The 17,500-nt window shown below is 39.5% G+C and overlaps 1 protein-coding gene and 1 long non-coding RNA gene across 2 annotated transcripts in view; both read left to right on the top strand.

The window, feature by feature from the left end:
- The window catches only part of LOC135215807 (lachesin-like), a 395,715-nt gene that overhangs the window by 129,431 nt on the left and 248,784 nt on the right, over positions 1–17,500 (top strand). The window lies entirely within an intron of this gene.
- The window catches only part of LOC135215902 (uncharacterized), a 149,045-nt gene continuing 137,502 nt past the window's right edge, over positions 5,958–17,500 (top strand). The window contains exon 1 of the long non-coding RNA XR_010314767.1: positions 5,958–6,106. This is a non-coding gene — a long non-coding RNA (uncharacterized LOC135215902). The remainder of the gene's footprint in view (positions 6,107–17,500) is intronic.

The raw sequence follows: 17,500 nt of genomic DNA, 5'->3' as shown, positions 1-17,500 counted from the left end.
TCTATAAATTTATGTTTTGTCTTTGTCGTAATATGTTTAATTTTACTTATAACGACTTGAAAACCTATTATTAATTTCTCTGATTTCAGTGTCCTTCAATAGGACCAAAATCCAAAGGGATCCAACGCCCCCCTTTTTTTGTAATAAAGACAATGTATGGAAACGGTGCTTTTATTGTAGTTCCATGAAAAGGTTATTATTAATTTCTGTGATTTCACTTTCCTTCTGTAGGACTATATGATATTTTAACATACAGAGGGGTCCAAACCCCCCTCTCCCACCCCCCTTTTTTTTTTTTTTTTTTATAAAGAAAATATATGCAAACGGTGCTTTTACTTTAGGAGGAGTCAGGCATTTCATTTTAGTTCCGTGTCGTCAAAGGCCTTTTTCAGTGTTTAATTTTACAAGCATTTAACAGCTATTTTTATGTTCAATTTGTGAAGCTCGTATTTTATACCAGTTAAGTGAAATACTACTCTCCCGTCAGGAGAATCAAACACTATATTTTATTTTTTTTTTTTTTTTTTGTCAATGGCATCAAACTCCTCTTTTTTACTTTCGATGTTTCGAGACAAATATTTTATTGCCTTATTTTTTATATTACTAGCTGCTGCTATTATATATAGCACCATCTCTCTCTCTCTCTCTCTCTCTCTCTCTCTCTCTCTCTCTCTCTCTCTCTCTCTCAAAATAACTCTGTTAAGGAAACAGCACCAGCGTTACAAAACTGCAGCAACGCACTACCACTGGAGACTGAAAATATAGGCACCTAAATCATAGTAGGGCCTCCCCATTGGATTAGCCAAACAAACCGTCAGTTATTTTCCCTCATTTTTTTTTCTGGTTGTGACTGTTAATAGGCTTATCATCGCCAGACGTGCGTGTGTGCGCGCCGGGCTGAGCTTGGGTGAAATGAGCCTATCGATTTTTATTGCTGCAATTATCGCGTTCGTTTAATCCTCGAAGCATAGATTGATATTGGCTTGCAGTAAATTTGTTTAAGCCGCGTCATTGAGCAAACCCGACTGTGATATTTATTCGCTCTCCCTCTCCATTTTTTTTTCTTTTGTGGGGGATGTTTGGGGGAGAGGGGGGAGCTCATAATTTTTGTTTGCTTTTATTTTTTGTGTAAGCTGGGTGGAGAGCGGATGTTTTTTGAATTTCAGGCAGTAGTGTTGGATTTAAGATATTATTATTATTATTATTATTATTATTATTATTATTATTATTTATTATTATTATTATTATTATTAGTTGTAGAGTAGTAGTAGTCTTTTTTTTTTTTTTGGAAAATATGACAGTTGTAGTAGAGTAGTAGTAGTCTTGTTTGGAAAATATGAACGTTAGCTGTTATGAGGTTTACTCTTGTATTATGTGGCTGGAGGGAGCAGGGCTTTGCATGTAAACGGAACGAAGATTAGAAGATCCATTAAACTCATTATCTTGGGCTGCAGTTGAGTGTGTCCTGAAAAAACCAATAGTGTGAAATGATTATACTGCACTTTAAATACAGGCCTTTAATGTTATATGTGCCTTATTTAACTAGTGATTTGTTCACCTTTTAAAAGTTACTTTTTACCCTTTGTGTCTTTGGACATTTTTACCCACCATGAAGTTTCGTGACGTTGGATATATTACTTTAATTTTTTTTATATTTAAGACTTAGCATTATGGAGATTACGTACCCAAAGTGTACCTAAAATGTTTTGCAACGCGTGCACTTCTAGATTAATTTTCTGTTTGAAATATCGTATCTCAAAATTAATCTTTTATAACCAACTTATTTGGAAAAGAATGTTGCTTTCTCAACCAACGTGTTCCGAGGAGAGTTTTGTTATTAATTTTGTTTTTAACGGCCGTATCGAGAAAAGAATTTCCTTTTTTTACACGAAGCACTTCGAAAAGAATGTCTGTGGCCCCAGAAGCATCATTCCCTTACGTCCTCTGGCGAGAGTTTTCCCAGCAGTGGTCTGGAGCATTTAATTATTTTCACTTCATAGCGCGAGAATAATTATAATTACCTTCCGAAGAAGGTTGTTGCGCTCTTACAGCCAACACCATAAAGAACAACAACTTGGAACCTGGACGCTCCGGCATTCATGGCTTCTCATTATGTATGTGAGTTTTGTTGTTGCTGTTGTTGTTATTGTTGTTGTTCTCTCGTGGTTTTTGTTCTGATTACTTCAGGAAACTTCGTTAATCTCACGCTCTACCTCGTGCCGTCATCATATCTCTTTTCAATTTTCGCTCCATCGGTGTTGTGTTAACGGAATATATATATAATATATATATATATATATATATATATATATATATATATATATATATATATATATAAACGCACATTCTCTTAATACAACAACCGGTGGAGCGAAAATTGAAAAGAGATATGAAACGGTAATATTTAATTTCCCTTTAGTGTAAGTTATTTCCAAGACAAAGTTAATTCTATATTAAGAAATATTTAAAATTAAATAATATATATATATATTATATATTACTATATATATATATATATTTTATATTTATATACATATGTATATATATATGTGTACATATATATATATATATATTTATATATATATTATATATATATATATATATATATATGTATGTATGTATGTAATGTATGTATGTATATATTGTATTTATCAAATATCTCTTAATGGAATTCACATTGTCTTGGGCATAACTTACACCAAAGGGAAATTATCCTGTGTCTTTTGGTTTGGATACAAAGATTGATAGTCGACTTATCCATTTGGATATCCAAGCTCTGGAAGATGCATTTACTAATTATAATCTCTCTTACATGTAAGTTATTCTAAACCTAAAGGGAAAAGTGAATTCGATATTAAAAGATATTTGTGGCTTAATATTATTGTGAGATCATCAGAAGGCACGTGTATAAGATATATATATATATATATATATATATATATATATATATATATATATATATATATACTATATGTGTATCTATATATTTATACATATGTATAGATATGCAGGCATAAATATGCATATATTATATATGTATAAGTATATCATAAAATCCACATATGAAGGCGAGTGAAAACCGGGACGTGGATTTTATGATAATTTCAAGCACGCGGACTTTCGTGCTACATTCTGTATATATATAGTATACATAAACGCCCACACGCATGCACGCACACATGCATACTTATAGGCTTAGGTCTGTCTATGTTAGTTTGTGTTTTAAATGGCCATTGTGATAGTATTATTGTATCGATGGAGGAGGGCCAAGACAAATGTTAGCTTTCGAACTTTGTGCACGGGATGGGAGTGAGGTTCAATAGACGGAAGTCTAAGGGAAAGGAACTGGGGAAAACAGCGACCACGCGACCGTTGTTGACTTTCCATTTCACGGCCGCCTGGGCCCTCCCCTGGAACGGCACCACCAGATTTTGCGGTACACTAAATTAAACTAAACGTCTGCTCTGTTTCGTCTCGTCTGTAATCGCTAGGTTTGCGTTAGCTCGAGCTGTTATCGGAATACGAAGAGGGAAGGTTTCGAGAAAACTCCAAGGTGCGAGGGCGTCGCGTTTCATTGAAAGCATTTGTTGGCTTAACCTGAAGTAATAAATTGTTCTACGTAAATCTAGTGTTACATTTTCACCCGGCATTTTAAAGTCTGGAAACATAACATTGAAATTTTAATCAACAATATTTTTCATTTTTAACGAGTGGTAAATTGTTGAAAATAAAATAAAAAATTGCTGTTAAACTCACAAATTCCGTAATGAATAGAAAGTGTCCAGCACTACTATGTGATTTCCAGTCATGCACCAGCATTTACCGCTTGATTGTCTTGCCCTGTGCGACGCTTTGCATTAATACCAACGATAACATTCATGGCGCTGGAACAGAAAACAACTAATAATTAATAACGGTAATCCGACTACTACAGGTGCTTTTCATTCCAAATGCGACTCTGGAAAGAGAGAGAGAGAGAGAGAGAGAGAGAGAGAGAGAGCTGAGCACTTCTGACGAAGTAGTCAAATGAATATTGGCGTCGGGTATTATTCCAGAGCTTTGATATTTTGCCATCGGACCTAAGCATTTGCAAAGGCACGAGAAATTGGTTCTCCGCAACGGAAATGATTTCCTGCCTTTTCATTCACCGTTTGACGACTTCATTCTGCAACTGGATTACTTGGCTGTAGTATTTCCAAGGGATGTGACTTTCTGCTTTCTGTGGAATCTCACTGGCAAAGAAAATTGGTCAATTTCTTTCTCTCAAAACACACACACACACACGAACATATATATGTATATATGTATATAATACATACACACATATAGATATGTATAGCTGAATCACGAATATCATTTATATTCCTTTAAAGTGGTATAGATATGTTGATGATATTTTAGCTGTTCTGCCTGCTGGTTTTGATGTAAATGATTTACTCTCTAAATTAAGTAACCAGGTACCATCGATTAAGTTTACTCTAGAATTGGAAAAAGACAATTGCCTACCTTTCTTAGATGTTTTGATACATAGAGAACCATTTCAATGTAAATTCAGTATTTATAGGAAGCCAACCAACAGCTTAACTTATGTTCATTTCTATTCAGGCCACCATCTCAACATCAAAATATAAATTTTTTCTTCTATGTTTTTACGAGCGTTGCCCATTGTCAGCCCCCAATATTTGGATCAAGAAATTGAATATAAGAAAAATAGAGAAAGATTTATGTTATCCTTCACGATCCTAAGAATATTCTCAGTTTGCTTTATTTTAACGGATTTGAAACCATTAAACCATTGTTAAAATCCTTTAAGGTCAACCTTGTTTTTTCCTCTAATAACGCTCTAAAAGGAATGTTAAATAAAAATGGCCCCAGGGAAAGCAGCAACATAATATATAAAATTCCATGTATGGACTGCCCCTCCTTTTATCTCGGACAGTCGAGCAAGGGCTTAGAAGTAAGATTAAAACAGCATAAATATTCTGTCAAAACTGGGCAAACATTTAATGCAATATACATTCATTTAAGTGAAAACAACCACCGTATAAATTAGATTGATAGTTCAGTAATTGCAAGATCAAAAGATGTCTTATCACGAAATCTTTTAGAATCTGCCATTATACAACTTACTTCCCATTGTAATTTTAATATTAGTCGTTGCCTGTTTCATTTAAACCCTTGTATTTGTAACATGTTTAAGAATGACCCCAAAGATATAATTAAAGACTTAAATACAAATAAGTTGCCTTACTGAGATTTTCTTTGTATATATATGTTTAATATGTTTTGTGAATAAGTTTTTGCCTACCAGTGATCTGAATTGTCTTGTCCCTGTGTCTGAGCAGTTGGACTTGATGTTTTTGTTCTTAAATTGTACCCATGTTTATGCTTATTTGGAAAGGTTACTAATTCACCAGGCCCTGTGTTGGCTTTCTAGGTATATAATATTATATATATATATTATATATATATATATATATATATATATATATATATATATATATATATATACTTGTGTATGTGTGTTGTGTTTGTGTGACTGTATATGCGCAAGCGTGCCCGTGTTAGAAAGGGAAACAACGAAGAACAGCATAGGAAATACAAGTAAACAGCAACACTCCAGAGAGAGAATGAATAAAGGCGTGTAGGTGCGGCCATCAAGCATAATGGAAGCAATACTCGAAACGGTGGAAGCAATACTCCAGAACCAATAAAGGGTTGGTGGGGGGCTTTTGGAAGCAATATTGCAACGTCGAAAAGCTTAGTATAACCGAGGCCGTTTCCCTTTTATCCGTAGTAGCCGTAACATAACAATATCGCAGAATTTTACCCCCCCACCCAAATAAAAAAAAAAAAAAAAAAAAATGGGATCGAGGAAGGCATTTTATATCTCAATGTATCTGCTGCATTGCTCTGTTCGTCCTAACCGTTCGATTTCTCTTTTTATTGCAGGTATGGCCTTGGCACCACTCGGCTTGTTCGCCCTTCGTTGTTTTTCCACCTTCTTTCTTCAGACAGTGGAAGAAGAACAGTGAGTACGAAGATGGGGAATGAATGAATATGACGGGTGCCAGTATTTATCAAGATTTTATGGCGGCTGCCATGAGTAGGTGTCTCCTTCTGTTACGGATAACTTTTTTGTTTTATTTTTATATTTCGGGGAGGATACTGGTTTTTCATTATGAATTACAAGTTTATCAAGCCATGAGGTATGCATTGTCGATGGGTATTTGGTTTACCTTTGCTTTTCAGTGTTATGAGTGAGAGGTATGTTTATCCTTTGGATATAAGTAGGGTTTCCCCTCTTCCAGATTAGTTTGACTTCTTTCATATTGTCTCTTTGGCGGATGTTATGAGGTAACGTCTATTTCGTGGACTTTTATTCTTCAAATGACGCAGGAAGTCTCCTCCGTTATCATTGTTTTTATGATTTGAATATTTTTTTTAAATATAAATTTATATTTTCATGCCTTATTACTTTACATTGTTTACGAAAGAAGGAATGTATAACTGCGTGTAGTTAAGTAACTTTTATACAAGAATATATAATATAATATAATATAATATATATAATATAATATAATATAATATAATAATAATATATATATATATATATATATATATATATATATATATATATCGAGCTACAATGTCCTTTAATATCTAATTCGCTCTACCTCGGAATTAATATATTTTCATATATGCTTAACCGAAGGGGATTTTTTCTCGATAATAGATTTGCTGGACCAGGGCGCGAACCTATGGATCCTTTCAAACCCTAGGAACGTCAGTGAAGCTTTTTCCTACTACACCACCTCTCGCGGTGGTGTAGTAGGAAAAGCTTCACTGACGTTCTGGGTTTGAAAGGATCCATAGGTTCGCGCCCTGGTCCAGGCAAATCTATTATCGAGAAAAAATTCCCCCTTCGGTTAAGCATATATGAAAATATATTAATTCCGAGTAGAGCGAATTAGATATTAAAGGACATTGTAGCCGCCGATATATGTATATGAATTCACGGAAATGTGATATGACTTTATATACAAGATAGATAAATATAGATATAATATTATTATATAATATATATATATATATATTATTACTATGTGTGGGTTATATTATATATATTACATATTATATAGAATATAATATACTATTGATATTATATATATTAATACTATATATATAATATTATATATATAACATATATATATAAGTTTGTGCCGTTGTGTATGCGTGTGCAGGAGTGTGCGTAATATGTTGCAAGCATTGCTGTAAGAATCCCTTATTTCCTGGCTTAATCTGATTGATAATTATTGGAAGGTTTGTTTAATTCCAAATTCTTTTTAAATAAGTTGATTGAAATAGTTTCTAGAACCAACCCCCCTGACAAGATAAGAGATATTTTTGTCGATCTGTTGTACTTTCAAAGAGAAGAGAGGAGACGATGAACCGAGAGAGAGGAGAGAGAGAGAGAGAGGATACAGATTGAGAGAGAGAGAGAGAGAAAAGCATTTTGGACTGTAGGAATAATTGGTTCTGTAGGTTCGCGTGGGGCGGTGAAAGTTTGTGTGTGTTTGTTTGTGTGTTATATTCCGTCCGTTTTCTGTCTTCAAGAAATATTCAACGTCTATTATTCCCATCACATGCACCGTCTAACTCGACTTTACAGAGTTTCATCCCCCTGACAATCTCATCTGCATTTCTCAGGGATTTTAGAATCTCTCTCTCTCTCTCTCTCTCTCTCTCTCTCATCTCTCTACTCTCTCTTCTGCTATCTCTCTCTCATCAAGACGTCCAGTATATCTTTTATTGATGGTTTATGTCATTTCGGGAGGATTTTTTTTTCTTTTTTTTTTTTTTTTTTTATCAGTGGGTGCAATGAGTACAGGCTTTGGAACCTCTGTCAATCACTCATTTTGCCACGATTTTCTTCGTATTTTGCTTCTTTATGTTAGCTGATATAATATACTGGGTCTTTCGAGTCTCTATACCATCGCCTACACCGCCGCGTGAGGCGAAGAGCCTCTAAATATTCCACCATTCACGTCTTTCCTGGGCTTTATCTTCCACAAATCTCCACTCATCTGACACCTCCATTCTCATGGCTTTTTCATCCAAGTAGGAGGCTGGCTGACGGTATCACTTACTATTTTCTTTTGGTTCATGAAACTTACCTGGTTCAGATATATATATAGCTGTATTCTCCGACGGTTCCGACAGGAATTTCAAAACTCCCGGCACCACTGCAGTGGGCGGCCAAAGGGGGGGGGTTTTTTGGGTTAGTACCCATTCCCCGCCGCTGGGGAGGCGGAATACAGGAATCATTCCCATTTATATTCAGATTTTTCTCTGTCGCGGGTGGTAGTTGAAAAAACCACCGTTTCCACTACCTCCAGCCTCCTAGGGCATTTTGAAACTTCATTAGCCGCTTAAGTATCCATACTTATTTTTTTGAATGATTGGACTTGGATTTGTGGCTAGGCATAACGCTATCATAAATTAAATTAAAATTTTTTTCATTGGCCATATTGATGTTTGAATCTAGTTAGCCCTTAGTTTCAGATTTTGGTCTTGTCCTGCAACGGGTAAGGGGGAGGGCTAACCGGAAACCTTCGGTAGGGATAGGACACTCGTTTTAAGTATACATGTTTTCTTTGTTGAGGCTATCAACGTAATTAGTGTAATGTTTGACTGATTTCCGAAAGATATGATTCGTATGTACGGCAAAATTGAGAGCGTGATAAGAATCAGGAGGTCTTCCTTCCCCACAGTCAACAGAAGTGAGGACAATGAACCTTACGAAACTTCCAGTAGGGACCTTTATTTTGCCCGAAAGCCCATGTGGTATGGCTACGGGCCCTAGAGGAAGTTCTGTGAGAAGTAATGCCCTTTTATTATTATTGGGATTACATCAAGTAAGCTTTGAAAAAAGTAGCTCGCTCCTCCAATCAGTCCGTTGTGAGGTGGTAGTGATCGTTGATTTTGCCCCTAGTAGGTTGTGGAGGGGGGCCGTCAGATCGGTCTCCTATAAACGACCGCTAGGTCCTAAACCTCTGTCGGACTCCCAGGGACCAGGGAGGGGTGGGGGCAAGTTGAACAAAAACGAAAGGAGGTTACGGGAACCCCCCAACCCCCCCCCACCGATCTGGCGGGTCCCATTCGTGGCAGGATTAAAGGCTGCCAAAAGATCGTGCACGTGCACGAATCATGAAAGATTCGCTTTTCGTCCTCCCCGAGGGGAGTCCTCCCCGCCAAGGGTTGGAGCTCTCGGAAGGACTCGCGGCCCTCTAAGAAGCTTTAGAGGAAGAGGACTCGCTTCACGTCCTTCTCGTATAGTCAGGATGGGAACGTCAGATCCGCCCCCATAACGCCTTCTAGGCCAGGGACCTCCTTGTCGGAACGACCAGGACTAGGGAGAGGGCAGTTCGAAAGCCGAAGGAGGGGTTACGGGGAAACCCACATCGATCTGGCGTCCCTTCGGCCTTGACTTAATATCGATAAGCGTGGACAAAGACGCAAAAGTTCGCACAGGCGGCTGTCGTCTTGGTCAAGAGATTAAAAAATGTTCCTTAAGGGCAGGACCCTCACAAAAGGAACGCCTTTCGAGACATTCAAACGCTCTATCGAGAGGAAGGAACGTCTGTTTACTCCGTTTGTAGCAAGGATTGTTTTCTTGACTTTCCAAGACGCCTACAACCTTCACAATTTGCCTCATCGAAGGCCAGGAAGGCCCCTGGCTTCGTTAAGATGGCCCACTTCGCTCTCTGCACGAAAGAGGAGCGTTTAAGAGAGTCCAGGATTGGATGGATTCAAGGAAGGGTTAAAGGGAAGACTTCGTTTGCACTTCCTCCCATCTAACTGAAAGGGAAAGGGGAGCTGGGATATGGCACGAAACAAAAGGAGAAGAAGGCAGGGATTGAAAGCACCGTCTTCTTCTCAAGGAGATTTCGCCAATTGGTGGGACGCGCCAAGGTCTTAGTTTGTCATCGGCTAAGGTTTCCTCCTTACCCCTCATGGCGCTATGTAGACGTTTAGGTGACGCTTCGCTTTACTACGACAAAACGGGATATTGTTCAAGCTCATAAAGATTGACGTCCGGACAAGCTGATTTGCATAGTCAAACAGCTCGCCAAGGAAGCGATATTACTCGTTCACTAAGGGACGCTCTGTCAGCGGACAGAGATGACACTGGACAGACCTATATAGTTTTTCGACAGGAGAAGGGCAAAGAAATTCCTCATACCCAAGAACACACAGGCGGGTCCTTTTTAAACTGCCCTTCTGCAGTGTCGGATGAGCCGTGACAAAAGACGCAAGATGTCGGCACAGCCGGCCAGGTCGTTTTTGTCAAGAGCTGGCTGGAACGTCCCTTAAGACTCGTACCTGATGACGATCACACCGTTAACATTATGCGTTAGGACGCTCGCGTTTCATGCGAGGGCTTCTACCCCTCGCCAGGAAAGACCTCTCAAGTTACTCGTGGTTGACGCACGTCATTCACTATGGACGCTTCCCTTGATGTTCGTCGTCTTCTTTATTCCCGGACGCTCTTCACAAGACGCTCAAAGAAATGAGGGCCAATTCATGGACGTTCGGCAAGCACCATCGCGACGATGCCTTTCGGAACGCTCGGCGTTCACCTTTTTTGAGCGCGTGCTGGGTCTGGATATTTTCACTTGCATTACTAAGACGCAAAAAATGTTGCCACAGGCGGGGCCACCGTCTTTGTTAGAAGGTAACGCAAAGTCTTTAAGGCCGTCCTTGGAGACGATAGCCTTACTGTCTTCCATTTTAAGTGCTTCTCACACTTCAGGAGCAGTGTGCGGCTCCTCCAGGACGCTTTTTCGGGTGGCCTTTCAGAAGGACGCTCCTCGGAACGTACAAAAACAAATTGATAAGCTTTTTGGAAAGACGATCGATGTCTTAACACATTCTGGACGCGCGCCAGGACGCTAGCGAGGGACGCTTTTGAAGGACGCTCTTGCATCCTACACGTCATGGACGCTCGGTAGAGCACTTGCCAGGACGTTCTTCAGAAACGATAGGCACGTACCTAACGCCATCAAGGACGTTCCGGCAGGATGTTCATGCAAGAACGCTCTTCAAGAGAGCGTCGTCGAAGTAAGTAGGGGAAGGAGTTTGGGTCTCCGTCAAGATGATATAACTTCTCTTTCTACGAAGGAAGGGGACGTTTCAAGAGAATCCATCACTTGATGGAATTCCAGGAAAACTGTAAGCAGATTTCGGTGGGGTCATAAAACGCCTCGTCTGCTTCGGGATTGCGCCCCCCCCCCCCCCCCTGCCGAAGGGGAAACATAAGGTCATTCCTGTCGTAAGCCCAGTCTCTAATCAGGGAATCCTGCCACCCCTTCCTCGATTTCTGGCGGGAATTCGAGGAAGGCTATATGCTCGAATTATGGATTTAACTTTCCGTCATGCCCAATTGGGTTATTTCTTTCATTGACGAAAGTTTCGATTTAATAACATTTATTCGCCTAAAGCGGATAAGTAACAAAATTCGAAAGAGCTCTCATTCATTAGTCAGAGGGCTCATCCAAGGAAAATAAAAAGGGACCTTATAGAACTACGGTACCATTGAAAGTCTTATGTTCAAATATCATTAAGAAAGCTTGAACTGTCCTTTCCTTTCGATCTTCGGTTCCTCACTTGAGGAATTTCCATTGGAATAATAATTATTATTCCCCTTTTTTCTTGGCAAACGAGAATGAAGACAGTTCGATTTCCATTCTCTCTCTCTTCCTCGGTCGAGGAAAGAATGTAGTTAGAGAATTAGATGTTCAAGTGGGGGGGGGACTTGACAATACTAGGTAGTTTTATCTTCGCGATCAGAATTACTAATGTAAAGGTTCAAGTCATAATAAGCAATATCGTGGTTACCTTACTACAATGGCAACCGAAAGGACTGTTATGTTTTAAGTGTATTTTAAACGGTCCGTTCCTGCAAACTTCCAGGAGGTTTCGGTGGGTAAGGGGACAATGCTTGAAGGTATTGTTTACAACAACACCAACTCAGCTTCTGCATGTAGCGAATTATGTTTCGCTTGAAATATGCCATGCTTGAGAATGTTATTATGATCGATAATTAAGTAACGAACCATATCCTTCGTAGAAGAGAGTAGCTGGTAACTCCAGCAGAAGAGTGCGAAAACGAGATGGTTGCTGTCATTGTGGATGACGCAGTATTATTTAATCGGTACTCCCGGCAAACCTTTCCAGGAGTTTTCCGATTTAACAATTTGGTTAAATTAAGCGTAATGTTACGACAACAACAACAAAATCAGCTTCTGTTATTTAGCGAATTCTGTCTTCGCTTTAGATATGCCAAAACTTGAGGAGTTACGTTCCAAATAATGGAAAATCTAGTTCCTTAGGATGAATAGAATAGCTAGGCAACTCGGCATAAGCTGCTGCCATGGTAACTGTCACAGGTCTCCCACACTGTCACCAACTCAGTGGTTAGGTAGCTCGTTGGTACTGCTCAGTCGGTTTACGTATCTCTCTCCCGCGGGAGTTGATTTAACGAACCGTATCTCCTGCCCTTACAATCACGACTCTTTCGCCTCCCCGGGTTGAGGGGGATTTCGGGTTGGAATTCATGAATAGAAAAACGACTTCAATTTTCGATAAGGAAACTTTTCAAACAGACGATATATCTTAAGACATGTTCCCCCCTGGCGCTGCTTAACCGCACTGTAACAAAGAATTCTGTACGAGTCTACCGCAGCAATAGCACTATAATAATGCCCTCTCCCTGCTTATGCAAAGCGCAGCCATTATTAGGGGAAAGGAAGGCATGCTTAGGTGAGGAAATGGATGAGTCTGCTGGGGGACATTTCCATTTGCCTCGGAGGGAAAGACTTGTTTCCCTTGAACCATGAAAGACTGCAAATTCAAGACATCTACAGTTTTTCCTACAGGAGGAACTGAAAGAAACAAAATCAAAGATCTAGAGATAATTTTTCTAAACGTCTCTCAATGGGATTAAGGATCCACCGCAGGTGATAATGAGAGGGAGGCCCAGGCATCCGGACAGAGGGTCCATGGCACATAATCCTAAAAGGAATTGGAAGCAATTTGGGTTTTGGTTCTCCAGTTCATCGAAGAAGGGTGGAGGTTGGTTTTGGTCGAGGTGAGGTCCAAATCATCTCAGATAATTCAAGCAAGCTCTCTCATTATCCCAGAAAAAAGAGAGGACGGTTATCGGCCATAGGCCACGGAACGTCCCCCCCCCCCCCTAAACGATCCTTAAGAGGTTCGTTACACGATTGGCAAGTCCCCGTGGGAGGATTCTCGATCGACGGGCAGACAACTACTGAACGTTTGACTTTTTGAGTAAATCCCTCGCTTAGAAGTACGTCGAGAGTTGTGGAGACTTTAGGGGACGTCCTTTCGTAGATTTTGCAATATGAAGACGATAAGAAGCTTCCTTCCCTTACGTTGCGACCCTTATTCTTCGATCCGAGAGCGGTAAGCAATAGACGCCACTCCTTATAGTATGGAATGAGGGGGATAGTTGGTTAGCCCTTTTCCCCTATTCAAAAGCTTAGGAAAATGTAATAAAGATAATCGCTTCGGCCGTCAGAGGGAGTGAGAAAGACGCTGATCGACCCAATGTTGACTTTCGAGATGGCTGGATTCAACAGAGGTCACGTTCCTTCAGAGAGCACCTTCCAAGGACCCTTCCCGAGAGAATCGGTCTACTCTAACAGCCTCACTTCGAAGATGGTACCTAAAATTCGCTCCGCTCTGGAGCTGAATGCTGTTCAGACTTGTTTCAAGAAGCGACGAGGATCTTCAAGATTGAATTGCAAGGTATCCTCAATTGCCAAAGCAATAAAGCAGTGCTGCATATTTGCAGTGTTACCAATCGGAGTGGGCCGTTTCTTGGGACCATAGGGCAGGCAAGGAAAATGGACTGTTTCCTATACCTTCCTTGACCTCTTGTGAATGGACCTTTACGCCTTCCCATTCCGTATGAACGTATGGGATAAGCATAACAGTCCCAACGAGTGTAGGAATAAACGGAAATACGTTGTTGACGGCAGGTCCCTAGGCTCAGAGATTCGGATCTTGGGTTCCAAAACAACAAAAAGACCCTTCACGATCTATGGAGGTCTGCGGAAATCTTGATGGAACTTAGACGTAAGGTCTGAAGTTTCTTGATTGTCAAAGCAATTTCGAAACCTCTCCATTTCTGTAAACTTAAATACAACGTGACCAGAAAGGCTAATCTTTTCTGCCAACCAACTCTAGCTACGGCAAATGAGGGTTTAGTGAGGTTTTAGCCATCATTCAGAGGTTTTGGCTTGGCCTTTAGAGGACATAATTCGGCTGGGTCCTCTAAGCCGTTCCGTTCTGGCTAAGGAACGAAAAACCAGTCAATAACCCTTGGGCCCAGAGGGACCTGGAGATCAAGGAAGGGGGATTGGCACAAATTATTGGGCAAGAGCCACAGAGAGTCCTGTGCCCTGTCGGGGGCTCTCCAAGTTTTAGCTTGATAAAAACTAAAGGGAAAGCCCAGTCAAGTCCTTCGGGGGACAATCTTCGCGGTGGGGGTTCGTACAAAAAAGACCAGACTTTGCCCATGTCGAAGGAACGCCCTGGCGTTATTTTTAAGGAGTCTTTCTAAGAGGCTCATTCGTTCAGTGGTTTGAACAAAGATTTGAAACCCTTTTAAAAGTAAGTGCTCACGAAGGCGAGGGCGCGGCCTCGGAAGCATTTCCAACAGAGCATGACAGGTAATATCCTGAGTGCCACGTTTGAGGCGAAGCAACTCTAGTGTTCGCTTCACACTCCCGACGGGATGTGAAAGGAACGACAAATATGAAGATCTGGAGTCGCGTTAAGGACTCCATACATATCCGTAGAAAATATTATTTGGAGGCAGGGAAGCAGCACGAAATCCTATCCTATAGAAAAAGGGATAGGGGTGCTTTTAAACCTTTTAATTTGAAGGGCTTCGGTCGACTTGAGGCGCTTTCCACTTTCCAGGTTTAGCCTAGAAGTTATGGGACTAACTTCTAGATAGGTTAGGTCAAGGTGGTGGGGTTTTAGCTTCGTTGCCCTCACAGTATGGTCAATATGGTATAGGGTCACATTGGTGGTCAACGCCCCCAGCCCCCGACAAGATCATCTAGAGGCACCCAACTACACAGGTCACACCTTGATTGGCAACTCTTAGTTAAAGCAAAAGCAGACTTCGGTGGGACCAGTAATCAAGAAGTCAGCTATGCTAAACCATAAGGGAATCAAAAAGATGTCAAACATCTGCACTTGAGGTATTTCCTAAAATCCGTTCTATTCTGTCCCTTCCCACCTCCAATGGTGGGATTCAGCTATAATATAGATCTGACAGGTAAGTTTCATGAACAAAAATGTTATTGTTATGATACAATAAAGTTTGGTTCATTACTTACCTGGCAAGATATATAATTAAAGTTAACCCGTACCCACCCACCTACCCCTCAGGGGACAGTGGTATGAAAAACTCTGAATAGAAAATGGAATGATTCCTGATATCCGCCCTCCCAGCGGCTAGGGAATTGGGTAACTAAACCCCACCATGGCCAGCCCACCCCTGCGTGTGCCGGGAGTTTTGAAATTCTGTCGGACGTCGGAGAATAACAACGCTATAAATTATTAGGAAATCTGGCCAAGGTAAGGAGAACAAATATTTATTGTATAATAACAATAACATTCTTTTCTCAGTGGTTGTGCGAAGGGCTTATCCAGGCTCTCTCTCCATTTCCTTTTCATCATCAGTATCGTATCTACATTTGGAACGTCCGAAACATTTCTCATTCTCTCCAGCCGTAGTCTCATAACGTCCTTCTGAAGGAATTCTTCTCATGTCGACAAAATCTTGTAGATTTAAGTTTCATTTTTATATCGTGATTCAGGGTTACAATGCAGGTGATATTAGATTTATGTATCATCTTACTTTCGTTTGCAATTTTATTCCATTCGATTTCTGTATCGTATTCACCCTTGCCATTGTTTGAATTGCGTTATTTAGTTTCACTAATATCCACTAAGGATGACTTGTTCTGGATGTCGTTGCACCTGAATATTTGAAAGATTCAACCTTATTGATAATTTCTGTATCTAATTTATTTTTATTCCTTTTGTACATACTCTGTTTTTCACAAGTTGTCAGGTTTCTGTCACTTCTGTCGGTATTAATACTTCTCTTCCATTTCCGACCACTTTTTTCAGATAAGATCTTTGAGAAGGCAAAAAGCAAGGGTGAAATAACATTCCCTTGTAACGCCCCACTCTTCACTGCAAATTCACCTGAGAAGACGTCTTTAACATAAGCTTGGCAGGTTCTTGGTTCTTAGATAATTTCAGTTACCTCTACATAATTAACGGGTGTAAGAGTGACACCAAAACTTCCATAATATTACTCTGTGGATGCTTGAAAATGCCATTAGAATTGATTTGTATTAATATTATGTTTGATGCATGCAGTGATGCACATATACTTAACGCAACTCCAGCCTTTTCTGAAACCAGTTTTGATCTGTAAGCCATTTTTCAATGTCTTTCTCTAGCCTAATAAGCATACTGAATAGTTTCATTACAACTGACTTAGGTGCAGTACTTGATAGTTGTCACACTCAATCAGGCCACCTTAGTTACGACTTCCAATTCTCAGTCATCAGGCTTTTTTCTCATTCTACATTCCTTAAAACAGTATAGTTCGTAAACAAGGTGTAAGTTCTTTTTCAGTTGAAATCATCTCTGCTGTATTTTTTTTTCCATTGATTGCACTTAAAAACTGTGAACTCATTCATTAGGGCATAGAAGTCTTCGTCTTCTTCTGGAGTAGCAGTCAAATCGTCCACTTAATATTTCTTATCCATGAACTTACAGAAATGTTCTGCCCAGCGTTCTCTCTTATGAATAAAGTTACTGATGTATTTTTCTCTTACTTCTCATCCATATATCTTTCATCTAATATATATATATATATATAAATATATATATATATATATATATATATATATGTATTGTATATATATATATATATGTGCATATCTATCTATCTAGCTATTATCTATCTATCTATCTATCTATCTATCAGATATCTATCTATAGATATAATAATATATATATATATATATATATATATGTATAAGATATATATATTATATATATATGTAGTATATATATTATATATATATGCATTAATATATCTGTCTATCTATCTATCTACATATATATATTATATATATTAATATATATATAATATATATATATATATATAAAACGGTTTCTGGAATATGTGCGATCATGGGTGACGTGTGATAAAAAGCCATTCCGCGAACCAGGTCATTAGTTGGCTTTCCGCTCCCTTCCCCCACCCCCTCCCCCTCCCCTCCCTCCTCCCCATTCTTCCCCCTCGTCCTCTTTCCCCTTTTCCCCTCCCGTTCGTGGGAGACGACGATTAAAAGGCTCAGAAAGAGGATAAAAT

The sequence above is a fragment of the Macrobrachium nipponense genome, chromosome 11 (assembly GCF_015104395.2).
Source record: "Macrobrachium nipponense isolate FS-2020 chromosome 11, ASM1510439v2, whole genome shotgun sequence".
NCBI classification, from domain to species: domain Eukaryota; kingdom Metazoa; phylum Arthropoda; class Malacostraca; order Decapoda; family Palaemonidae; genus Macrobrachium; species Macrobrachium nipponense.
The sequence above is the reverse complement of the archived record's forward strand: the minus strand, read 5'-3'. Positions and strand labels throughout refer to the sequence as shown.